The sequence below is a fragment of the Rhinopithecus bieti genome, unplaced genomic scaffold, assembly GCF_001698545.2.
Source record: "Rhinopithecus bieti isolate Rb0 unplaced genomic scaffold, ASM169854v2 scaffold_28547, whole genome shotgun sequence".
Lineage (NCBI taxonomy): Eukaryota > Metazoa > Chordata > Mammalia > Primates > Cercopithecidae > Rhinopithecus > Rhinopithecus bieti.
The window spans coordinates 3,440,008-3,450,862 of NW_016813480.1; the positions used below are offsets into that span (position 1 = coordinate 3,440,008).

Here is a 10,855-nt window from a genome sequence, read left to right on the forward strand (position 1 = left end):
CAACCCCGTAAGGTCAAAGGGAAATGCCAGCTTCATGTTGCAAATGAGAAAATGGAATCTCAAGAGACTTGACCTAGGTCAACAAGGCATAGGTGGTGGTGCCACTTGTCCTGACTTTTTCATTTTACTTCTACATATATTTGATGCTTGCTCCTATAAGTATTGATCTTGTGTATCTAAAATGCTGGCATGTAGGTCTAAGCAGAAAAGACCTGGCGATGCAGCAAATCAACTCTCACTGCCTTTACTTGGAGAAAGACGCATCTAGAGACTCAGTCACCCCTGCTGAATTCAGACCAGCTCTGGGATATCCTAGCTCAGTGGCTTGAACCTTCTTGGGCATCACCAGCAATGGGCAAGCTTTAAAAATGCAGATGCTGAAGACTTGCCCCCAAGATTTTGATTCAGTTGTCTGGGGTATTAGTATGTATAAAAGCACCCTGGAGACTGTATTATACAGCCAGGTTTGGAAACTGTGATTCTGAGGCTTCAAGTGGCAAGAAGAGCAGAGAGTAAGAAGAGAGATTTCTTAGAATTGAGCAAGGAGAGATCAGCCCCTGGGTCGGAGATCACTGACCTAACGGAGGGAAGGAAGATGAGAGAGCTGGATGCCAATTCCTTAACAGAATCAGGAGGCGATGCTAAAAATATCACACCTCCTCTCTGGATTGTGGGGCTGATCCCAATTCCTTTAAAATATGCTTACCCTGTAATAAGAAATTCAGCTCTCAAAGAGTCAGATAAATCCATAGTAGGAAAGGATTAGAGATTATTTTGCCCAATTTTCTTACTTCAAAGGTAAGAAAACTGAGGTCCCAGGAGTTGACAAATGGGTCAGTATTATCAGTATGGGTAGAGCCAGGACTGAAACTCAATGATCTTGGGTCCTCACAGGGATTCTTTCCACCTTTCTGTCCCAGAGGCCATCCACAGACTTTCTCACTTTATGTAAACCCAACTGGGATGCAGGCTTGTGGGCCATTCAGGCCACAGGCTCCCAATCCTTGCTGCATCAGAACCACCGGGGAGTTAAAAATATAGACTCCTGGGCCCATCAGAGACTCTAGATCTTCTAGGGGCAGACTAGGAATGATTCCAACCAGTCATGTCTCTTCTCTCACTCCTCCTGCTACTTGATCTTTGGTCTGTTTTGTTTAGTGTTCGCGAGCTGCAGCTCCAGAGAGGCCTGGCACCCGGGGTCTTGTCAACTCCTAAGTTGCTGATTACAAATTTTTGCTTATGAATACATCCAGGCCCGCATGCAGAATTAGAAGTAAACACTACTAGATTTATGCAAGCTAGATTTTTTCTTATTTCCACCAGATAAGATACAAACTTAAAAGAACAATCATTTTAAGGCCACAGAAAAGCAGATACCACCACGGAAAGAGCAGAATTGGCCACAGCTGCAGGGTATCTGCCCCAGTACTATGTTGAACAGGAGTGGTAAGAGTGGCCATCCTTGTCTTGTTCCAGTTCTCAAGATGAATGCTTCCAGCTTTTGTCCATTCCGTGTGATGTTGCCTGTAGGTTTGTCACAGCCAGCATCTTATTATTTTGAGGCTACTATTTTGTGGTATGTTCCTTTCATACCTACTTTGTTGAGGGCTTCTAACAGAAAGAGATGTTGAATTTTATCGAAAGCCTTTTCTGCAACTATTGAGATAATCATTTGGGTTTTATTGTTAATTTTGTGTATGTGGCGAATCACATTTATTGATTTGCATATGTTAAACCAAACTGGCATCACAGGAATAGAGCTTACTTTATCACAGTGAATTAACTTTTTGATTCACTGCTGGATTCAGTTTGCTCGTATTTTGTTGAGAATTTCTGCATCTTTATTCATCAGCGATATTGGTCTGAAGTTTTCTTTCTTTGTTGTGTCCCTACCAGGCTCTGGTATCAGAATGATGCTGGCTTCATAGAATGAGTTGAGGAAGACTCCCTCCTCCTTGATTTTTTGGAATCATTTCAGTAGGATTGGTACTAGCTTTTCTTTGTACATCTGGTAGAATTCAGCTGTGAATCCATCTGGTCCAGTGCTTTTTTTGGTTGGTATGCTTTTTATTGTTGAATTCAATTTCAGAATTCATTATTGGTCTGTTTAGAATTTTAATTTCTTCCTGGTTCAATCTTGGGAGACTGCTTGTTTCCAGGAATGTATCCATTTCTTCTAGGTTTTCTAGCTTGTGTGCATAGAGGTATTCATAATAGTCCCTGAGGATTTTTTTGTATTTCTGTGGGATCTATTTATTACTTTGAACCATTTTTTGATAGAGTATTTAGGGCTTTCTAAATATAAGACAATGTTGCCTACAAACAGAGACTATTTAATATCTTAATTTCTGATTTGAGTACCTTTTGTTTCTTTCTCTTGCCAAATTGCTCTGGCTAGGACTTCCAGTACTATGTTACTAATGGTGAACAATCCTTTTAATGTGCTCTTGAATTCAGTTCACCCATATTTTGTTGAGGATTTTTGCATCTATATTCATCAGGGATATTGGCCTGTAATTTTCTTTTCTTGTAGTGTCCTTGTCTGGCTTTGGTATCAGGGTAAGGCTGGCCTTGTAAAATAAGTTTGTCAGTTTTCTCTCCTCTTCAATTTCTTTGGAAGAGTTTGAGACAGATTGGTATCCGTTCCTCTTTAAATGTTTGGTAGAATTCAGCAGTGAAGCCATCAGGTCCTGGGCTTTGATTTTTTGGGAGACTTCTTCTATGCGATTCAATCTTCTTGTTCATTATTGGCCTGTTCAGATTTTCTGTTTCTTCATGATTTAGTGTTGGTAGGTTGGATGTGTCTAGCAATTTATTCATTTCTTCTAGGTTATGCAATTTATTGGCATATAATTGTTCATAATAGTCTCTTATGGTCCTTTGTATTTCTGTGGTATCACATATAATGTCTCCTATTTTTATTTTTATTTATTTATTTTTTTTGAGACGGAGTCTCGCTCTGTTGCCCAGGCTGGAGTGCAGTGGCTGGATCTCAGCTCACTGCAAGCTCCGCCTCCCGGGTTCACGCCATTCTCCTGCCTCAGCCTCCCGAGTAGCTGGGACTACAGGCGCCGCCATCTCGCCTGGCTAGTTTTTTGTATTTTTTAGTAGAGACGGGGTTTCACCGTGTTAGCCAGGATGGTCTCGATCTCCTGACCTCGTGATCCGCCCGTCTCGGCCTCCCAAAGTGCTGGGATTACAGGCGTGAGCCACCGTGCCCGGCCTCCTCTTTTATTTTTATTTTGAGACTTCTCTCTCTCTTTTTCAGTCTAGCTAAAGGTTTGTCAATTTTTTTACCTTGTCAAAAAACAACTTTTAACTTCCATTGATCCTTTCTACTATTTTTCTAGTCTTTATTTCATTTATTTCTGCTATTATCTTTATTTCCTTCCTTCTACTAACTCAAGGCTTAGTTTTTCTTTTCTTTGTTTCTGGTTCCTTGAGGTATAACATTAGTTTGTTTATTTAGGATTTTTAGTCTCTTTTGATATAGGCATTTTTTGCCATAAACTTTCCTCTTACAACCACCTTTGCTGCACCCCATACGTTTTGGCATGTTGAGTTTACATTTTTGTTTGTCTCAAGATATTTTTAAATTTCTGTTTTAATTTCTTATTTAACCCATTGGTTGTTTAGGAGCATGTTGTTTAATTTCCACGTATTTGCAAATTTTCTAAAATTCCTCCTGTTATTGATTTCCAGGTTAATACCATTGTGGCTGAAACAAAATATTTGATATGATTTTATTCTTCTTAAATTTGTTAGGCTTGTTTTGTGGCCTAACATATTATCTGTTCTGCAGAATGCTCCATGTGCTCTGGAGAGGAATATGTATTCTTCTTCTGTTGCATACAATGTTCTGTATATGTCTGTTAAGTCCATTTGGTCTAAAGTGTAGTTCAAGTCCAATGTTTCCTTATTGTTTTTCCATTCAAATGATCTGTCCATTGTTGAAAGTGGGATATTAAATCACCTACTATATATTGCTGTCTATCTCCCTCTTCAGATCTCTTAACATTTGCTTGATATATTTAGGTGCTCTGATATTTGGTGCATATATATTTACAATTGTTGTATCTTCGTGTTGAATTGATTCCTTTATCATTATATAATGACTTTCTTTGTCTTGTTTTACAGCTTTTGACTTCAAGTCTATTTCATCTGATACAAATATAGCTACCCCTGCTCTCTTTTGGTTTCCATTTGGATGGAATACACTTTTCCATTTTTTAATGTTCAATCTATGTATGTCCGTAAAGGTTAAGTGAGTCTTTTATAGGAAGCATATAGTTGGATCTCTTTTAAAAATCCATTTGGCCACTCTCTATCTTTTTATTGGATAATTTAGTCAATTTACATTCAAGGTAATTATTGATAGGTAATGACTTACTACAGATAATTTGCCATTTTTTCTAATTGTTTTGTTCCTTCCTCTCTTGCTGTCTTCTTTTGTGATTAGATGATTTTTTTTTTTCTAGTAGTATGCTTTGATACCTTACTCTTTATATTTTGTGTATCTACTATAGGTTTTTTGCTTTGTGGTTACCATAAGACTTACATAAAACATTTCATAGTTATTATAAGCTATTTTAAGCTGATAACTTTACTTTGATTGCATAAAATAATTCTACACTTTTATTCCACCTCCTTTACATTTTGTGTTTTAATGTCATAATTTACATCTTTTTATATTGTATATCCCTTAACAAATTATTGTAACAATTATATTTTTAATAGTTTTGTCTTTTAACCTTGATGCTAAAGATATAAATGATTTATATACTACCATTACAGTGCTAAGGTATTCTGAATTTGTGTGCTTCTTTTTCTTTTTCTTCCCTTCCTTCCCTTCCCTTCCTTTCCCTTCCCTTCCCTTCCCTTCTCTTCTCTTCTCTTTCCTTTTCTTTTTCTTTTCTTTTCCTTCTTTTCTTTCTTCCTTTGAGATGGTGTCTCACTATGTTGTCCATTCTGGTCTTGACCTCCTGGGCTTGAAGCAATCCTTAGCCTCCTGATTGGGTAGGACTACAGGTACATGCCACCAAGCTCTGTGCTTAATTTTATCCATGAGTTTTATACTTTCATAGGTTTTTGTGTAACTAATTAGTGTCTTTTTTTCTCAGTTTGATTAGAGATTATTTTACCCAATTTTCTTACTTCAAAGGTAAGAAAACTCAAGTCACAGGTGTTGACAACTGGGTCGATACTATCAGTATGGGTAGAACCAGGACTGGGACTCAGTGATCCTGGGGCCCCACAGAAACTCTTTCTACCTTTCTGTCCCAGTGGCCATCCACATACTTTCTTTATGTAAAAGCAACTGGGATTCAGGGTTTAATTTTCTGGCTTGTGGGACATTCAGGCCTCAGGTTCCCAAGACTTGCTGCATCAGAATCACCCGGGAGTTAAAAATACAGACTCGGGGCCACCAGAAAATCTAGATCTTTGGAGTAGAGACTAGGAATGATTCCAGCCATTCATGTCACTTCCTTCACTCCCTCTGCTACCTGATCTCTTGTCTGTTTTGTTTTGTGTTTGTGAGCTGCAGCTCTGGAGAAGCCCTGGTACCCTGTCTAATTCCTCCAGGAATCCCCACCCTCTTTCATCCACAGAGGAGTGGGTGGACCCTGTGGCCTCAAATGGACATTGCAGGACATGTCACAGTGAGTGGCAGAGACTCACATGGAACAAACCGGGAAGTGGTGTTGGAGCTAGGGAAGCAGAGGATGCTTGTGACTGCCCTGTCACCAGGGGATGGTGTGGGCCCTGGTCCTGCATCTGTAGAATCCCATTCAGGGAGTCTCAAAAACTGGATCCAGTTACTCTGAGGTTTCCCAAATCCTCAGGTCGCCCTATGTCTTGAACACTCCAGTGTTTAAGTATTAAATAGAGGGATAGCTTTAAATCAGAACACTTTCATTTTAGAAAAGGAATTATAACATGCCTTTGAATAAGGAGCTAGTTTAGCATATGTAAATTGTCATTAAGCTTGCAACTTGCCTAACACACACTCACTCACTCTCTCTCTCTCCCCCCCCCGCCTCCCTCTCTCTCTCTCTGTCTCTCTCTCTCTTTCTCTCTCTCTGTCTTTCTGTCTCATTGCATCCCTGGAACTAACATAATGTCTGGTGCATAGCAGGCCTCAGTGAAGGAATGAAGTTTTAGGAGCTGTCCTATTAAATTGTAATCTTGCGTCTGTGCCTGGAACTGTCTTTTGAGAGCTCTGGCCAACTCTTGGGGAGAGCACCCCTTAATCCACAGAGGTGGGGTGCTGGCATCTCAGGACCTGATGGGCCAGCGTGGTCATCTCTCCTACGGAGACTCCATCAAGATATGTCTTTCCTGAGACATCTGGTGCTGCCATCTTGTTCACTGGCTGTACTTGGCCCTTAAATGAATCACCTAAGGCACTCATTAGGGAAACCAGTTCTTTATGGATCCAGGAGCCTCAGGCTCTCTACCTTTGAGGGCTGGATTGCTATGAACACCTGCACTCTCCTGGGTCTCTCTTCTCCAGGTCACATGCGCCGTGGGCACTGTCCCCTTGTGACTGTCTCCCGTGGCCAGGACAATGACAGCTGCCTGTGTCCCTCTTTGGAAGTGTTCTGAATACTTACTTGCCTGCCCATCTAATTTCACAGGCAGGACTGAGCAAGTTCCTTAGCGAGCAGGCTGGCATGACACAAACCCGTTCAGCACTTAAAACCACTTTCTCCCGAGCCACAGTTCAGTGGCAGCTCACCTGGCTGTGTGACTACCCTTTGGATGGCTGCTTCCTCCCTTCCCTGGGGCCAGTCAATAAATCAAGTGCTTCCTGGTGGACTAAGAAAGTGGGTTCTGTTTAAGGATAAGAGCATCATTTAGACATAATCAAGGATGCAGAAGAGACTTTGGCTTGGACTAAGACAAATGATTTCTAAACCAGTCATTGCTATCTGAATGTGGTAGACTCTCTTTCCACTACAGGACAAGGCTGGGATTGTGCAGCTCTTAAATAAATAAATGAGCTCAGAAATGAGCGTAAGAGGGCTTTGCAAACACAGAGTATTCTTGGAATGCACCACTGAGAAATAAATGTTACCTCTGTCTTGATATAGAGTGGGAGACTTTCATAAACTCTTAGGGGCATGACATAAACACAAGTTAAAAGATGAAAAAAAAAATCACAAAACAAAAGGCATGTGAATGCATTTTAATCATCTACTGATGATTAAACTAATCTACTGATATGGTTTGATTTCCAAGTAGTGTATGATACATACCAATGAAAATTTCTTAAAGAATATTTTTCTCCAGAAAAGAAGCACATTTGTAAATAATTTGTAAGCAGAGAGGGTAGTGGTGGATGAGGAATCTCATATCCAGCTTGCTGGTGCTTTTGTTGCAAACAGTCAAAAGTCAGTCACAAATGGCTTAAAGGGTAAAGGCATTTACCTGCCTGTGTAACTTGAAAGTCCAGAGGTGAGTCAGGCTTCCAGGGCATAGTTCCCTGTCAGGCCCCTAGCTTCTTGTGGTCTCTCTGCTCCTCCATCCTCCCTCCATCACCTTAATGGAACAAGGCAGCTTCATTCCTTCACTGTGGGGGTGAAGATGCACACTCTGGAGACTGATGGACCTGATTTGCATCCTGGCTCTGTTCAAAAGCTGTGCATATTAGGCACAATGTGAACCTCTTAAGCACCAGGCTTTTCATCTGGAAATGGGAACAATCACAGAGCTGATGTCCTAGGACTGTTGTATTAAATGAGATGGTGAGATGGTGGCTGGTATGCAGCAGGCACTTCATAAGTGTAGGAGCTCATTCTTGGTCTTTGTGAAACTTACTGGATGGCACCCAGAGCTAGGCACCATGCTAGCTTCTGGAGATGAGAGTAATTGGAAAGACAGATGAGCAGCCAGGCTGCTAGGACACAGTGTGGTAGGCGTCCGGCCCCTGATATCCTTACCCTGCAACAGGGGCTAGACTGTGGGTGTGACAGATCGACTCCTTGTAGACAACAGAGACGTGCCTGGTGCTGTGGGAGTGGGGGGAGATATAAGGCTGTTCCTGCCCCCAGAAGCTCCTAGAGTGTGGGTGGACATCGGTGGGAGATCGGGGGAGTTGTGACTCATGTGAGTCCCATCGCAGACCGCCTCAGAGGCTCAGCTTACCCACGTGGGTGGGGACTGGGACCCTGGGCGAACGCCAGCCTCAGCTCCAGAAGTTATCTGCCTGCTTCCGTCTAGTGCTCCCCATTCCTCCTACTCTGTGAGGGAAAATCTGAGACCCAGAGAAGTGAAGCCATTTGCCCAATTCTGCCCCAAGAGACCAGCTCAGGCCAGAACGCAGTTCCACGCTCCCTCCTCCAGGACCTGCCATTTCCCCAGATAAGGGCCTGATGGCCTAGTTTCAGTCTGACTCTAACCCACATATCATTTTTTTTTTCATTCAGTATCAAAAACCCTGAAAGAAACCATAGTATACAGGGAAGACTGTCCGGCATCTTTTCAGGTTGATTTGGGAGTTACTGGATGAGAGAGAATGCTATAAACATCATGGTTCCGGGTGCACCTGCCTTTAAGAATGGGGGAGGGGGGTGGGGCGGGAAACAACTGCAAAGGAAATAGCATTTGTGAAATGAATCTTTCAAAATCCCTTTTCTTTTTAAAAATGCTTGACTTAGCACACATGAGCTTTTCTTTCCTGTAAAAATGAGTACTGAATGTGGGAGAGGAGCGGGACTGCAGGGCAAACTCAGCTCTGGTTCATGTCAGTGCAGGGCTATGGGCCCTGGCAGAGAACCGTCTGGTTGGCTCGGAGAGAAAGAAATGCCCTGGAAAGGAAAGCAGGGATGTTCTTTAGGGGTAGGAATGTGTTGGGAGAAAGTCCTTTTAAGCCAGGGTACAAAGAAGTTGCTAGACCTCCCCATTGCATCAGCCTCAAAGGCAGCAAGCATTCTGATTTCCTCGAAACCAGTGCTGTCATCTGCCAGCAAGAGCAGCAGCAGCTGCCTTTCTGTCAAAAAAAAAAAAAAAAAAAAAAAAAAAAAAAAAAAAGAAAAAAAAGAAAGAAAGAAAGCAAAGACAGAAAGAAAAAGAAACTCATCACTGAATTAAGGACAGCAGTGAATATTTTAACTGTGTGGAAAGGAAATCTTCAGCACATCTGGGCAAGATCTTAAACTCACCAACTGCTTCGTCTAAGATCCTCAGGCTTCCTAGGGATGTTTTATTGCATTACTTCCAAATTCTATCACTTCATTTCCAATTTGTATCCTTAGGGGCAGAACAAAAATGACTTTCTGAGTCACGGGAAATGATTCAAGCTGGGGACAATTTGATATGAACTGAGGACACGCAGGAGCCACAAAGAAACTTAGCACTTTCTCATAGATTCTAAAATGCAATCAAAAGTGGCAAATGGTTATTTTTTCCCCTAACTTAATAAAATGACAGAACAAGTTAAGTTATTGAAGATCTGACAATCTACCAGGATTCTGAAGTACTGGGGAAACTGATTTCCTCTTTCTAAATAGTACAGAAGGGGAAAATGAAAGTATTAGAGTCACCATGCCTAAGAATAAATGAAGGAGACATGTTTAATTTTATGAAGAAATTTAGTCCTTGAGATTTCTGGGTTTTTCTCCCCCCTTCATGGTTGATTCAGCTGAAGGGAAAGGAGCATTTCTTCCTAGATCCTATAATGTGTCCTTTAAATGGCTTTCCTGGTCCGTGTGGCCTGGGAAACCCGCAGTCTGTGTAGGCAGGGTGGTCGTGATAAAGATGACATTTGCCTTTGAAACATGCCGGTATGCCAACAGAATCGGAGGCATAAATCTGAAAATGTGGAAAGAAAAATGAACATACTTACCTAGTTCAAACTTGTGTTAATAAAGACTATGTTTTTATTTGTAATGTGTGCTTTCCTAGCATAGAGAACTGGTAAACCCAATCTTCTAATATTTTGTTCCCTGAATTAATTGCTACCTCTCAGGAAAAATACTTGGAAATACATTCAAGAGTGCTTATGGTATTATATCCTTTGCAAGAAAGTGACAGTAAAAATTACTATATATCCCTAAATACAAAGTAAAATTTTTTTCTCTCATTATTATTCAAAATAGGGGGTATCACTGACAACAATATCTTACAAATGGATTGGTTATGAATAGGTTACAAATGGGTTAGTTGAGGAAGACACAGTGATTTTAAAAAATAGGCTACCAGTTTTTGCAAATAAAAACACAGGTTGCTTAAATTTAAATTTCAGATAAACCAGCTTTTTTGTTGTAGTATAGCTATGTTCTGTGCAATCTTTGGGACAAACTTATACTAAAACATTTTTGTTATTTATCTAAAATTCCAGTTTCACTGTGCTCCCTGGATATTATCATGCAAACCTAGTCTAAACTAACCTTGAAGTGCTAGTTTTGGATGAATATAGTGGTCACCTGATGGAACAGATGGTTTGAAAAAGACAGCAAGACATCAAACAGGTTTAGTATTTAGGAATTATTCTTGGGGGTGGAATACACTCAATTACAATTTGTTGGATGTATTGTATTGGAAACAAGCCTTATAAAAATTACTTACAAGGCCATGCATGGTGGCTCACACCTGTAATTCCAGCACTTTGGGTGGCCAAGGCGGGTGGATCCTGAGGTCAGGAGTTCAAGACCAGCCTGGCCAAGATGGTGAAACTGCATCTCTACTAAAAATACCAAAAAAAATCAGTCGGTCATGGTGGCAGGCACCTGTAAGCCCAGCTACTCAGGAGGCTGAGGCAGAGAACTGCTTGAACCTGGGAGGTAGAGCTTGCCGTGAGCTGAGATCATGCCACTGCACTCCAGCCTTGGTGACGGCAAGACTCCGTCTCAAA

At 41.2% G+C, this 10,855-nt stretch overlaps 1 long non-coding RNA gene across 6 annotated transcripts in view; it reads left to right on the top strand.

Moving 5' to 3' along the window:
• The window catches only part of LOC108512943 (uncharacterized), a 97,681-nt gene that overhangs the window by 34,544 nt on the left and 52,282 nt on the right, over window positions 1-10,855 (top strand). For 4 of the 6 annotated variants that reach the window (XR_001880754.1, XR_001880752.1, XR_001880753.1 and 1 more), the window contains exon 2: window positions 10,343-10,472. The exons of the other annotated variants lie outside the window; for them this stretch is intronic. This is a non-coding gene — a long non-coding RNA (uncharacterized LOC108512943). The remainder of the gene's footprint in view (window positions 1-10,342; window positions 10,473-10,855) is intronic. 6 annotated transcript variants of the gene reach the window in all.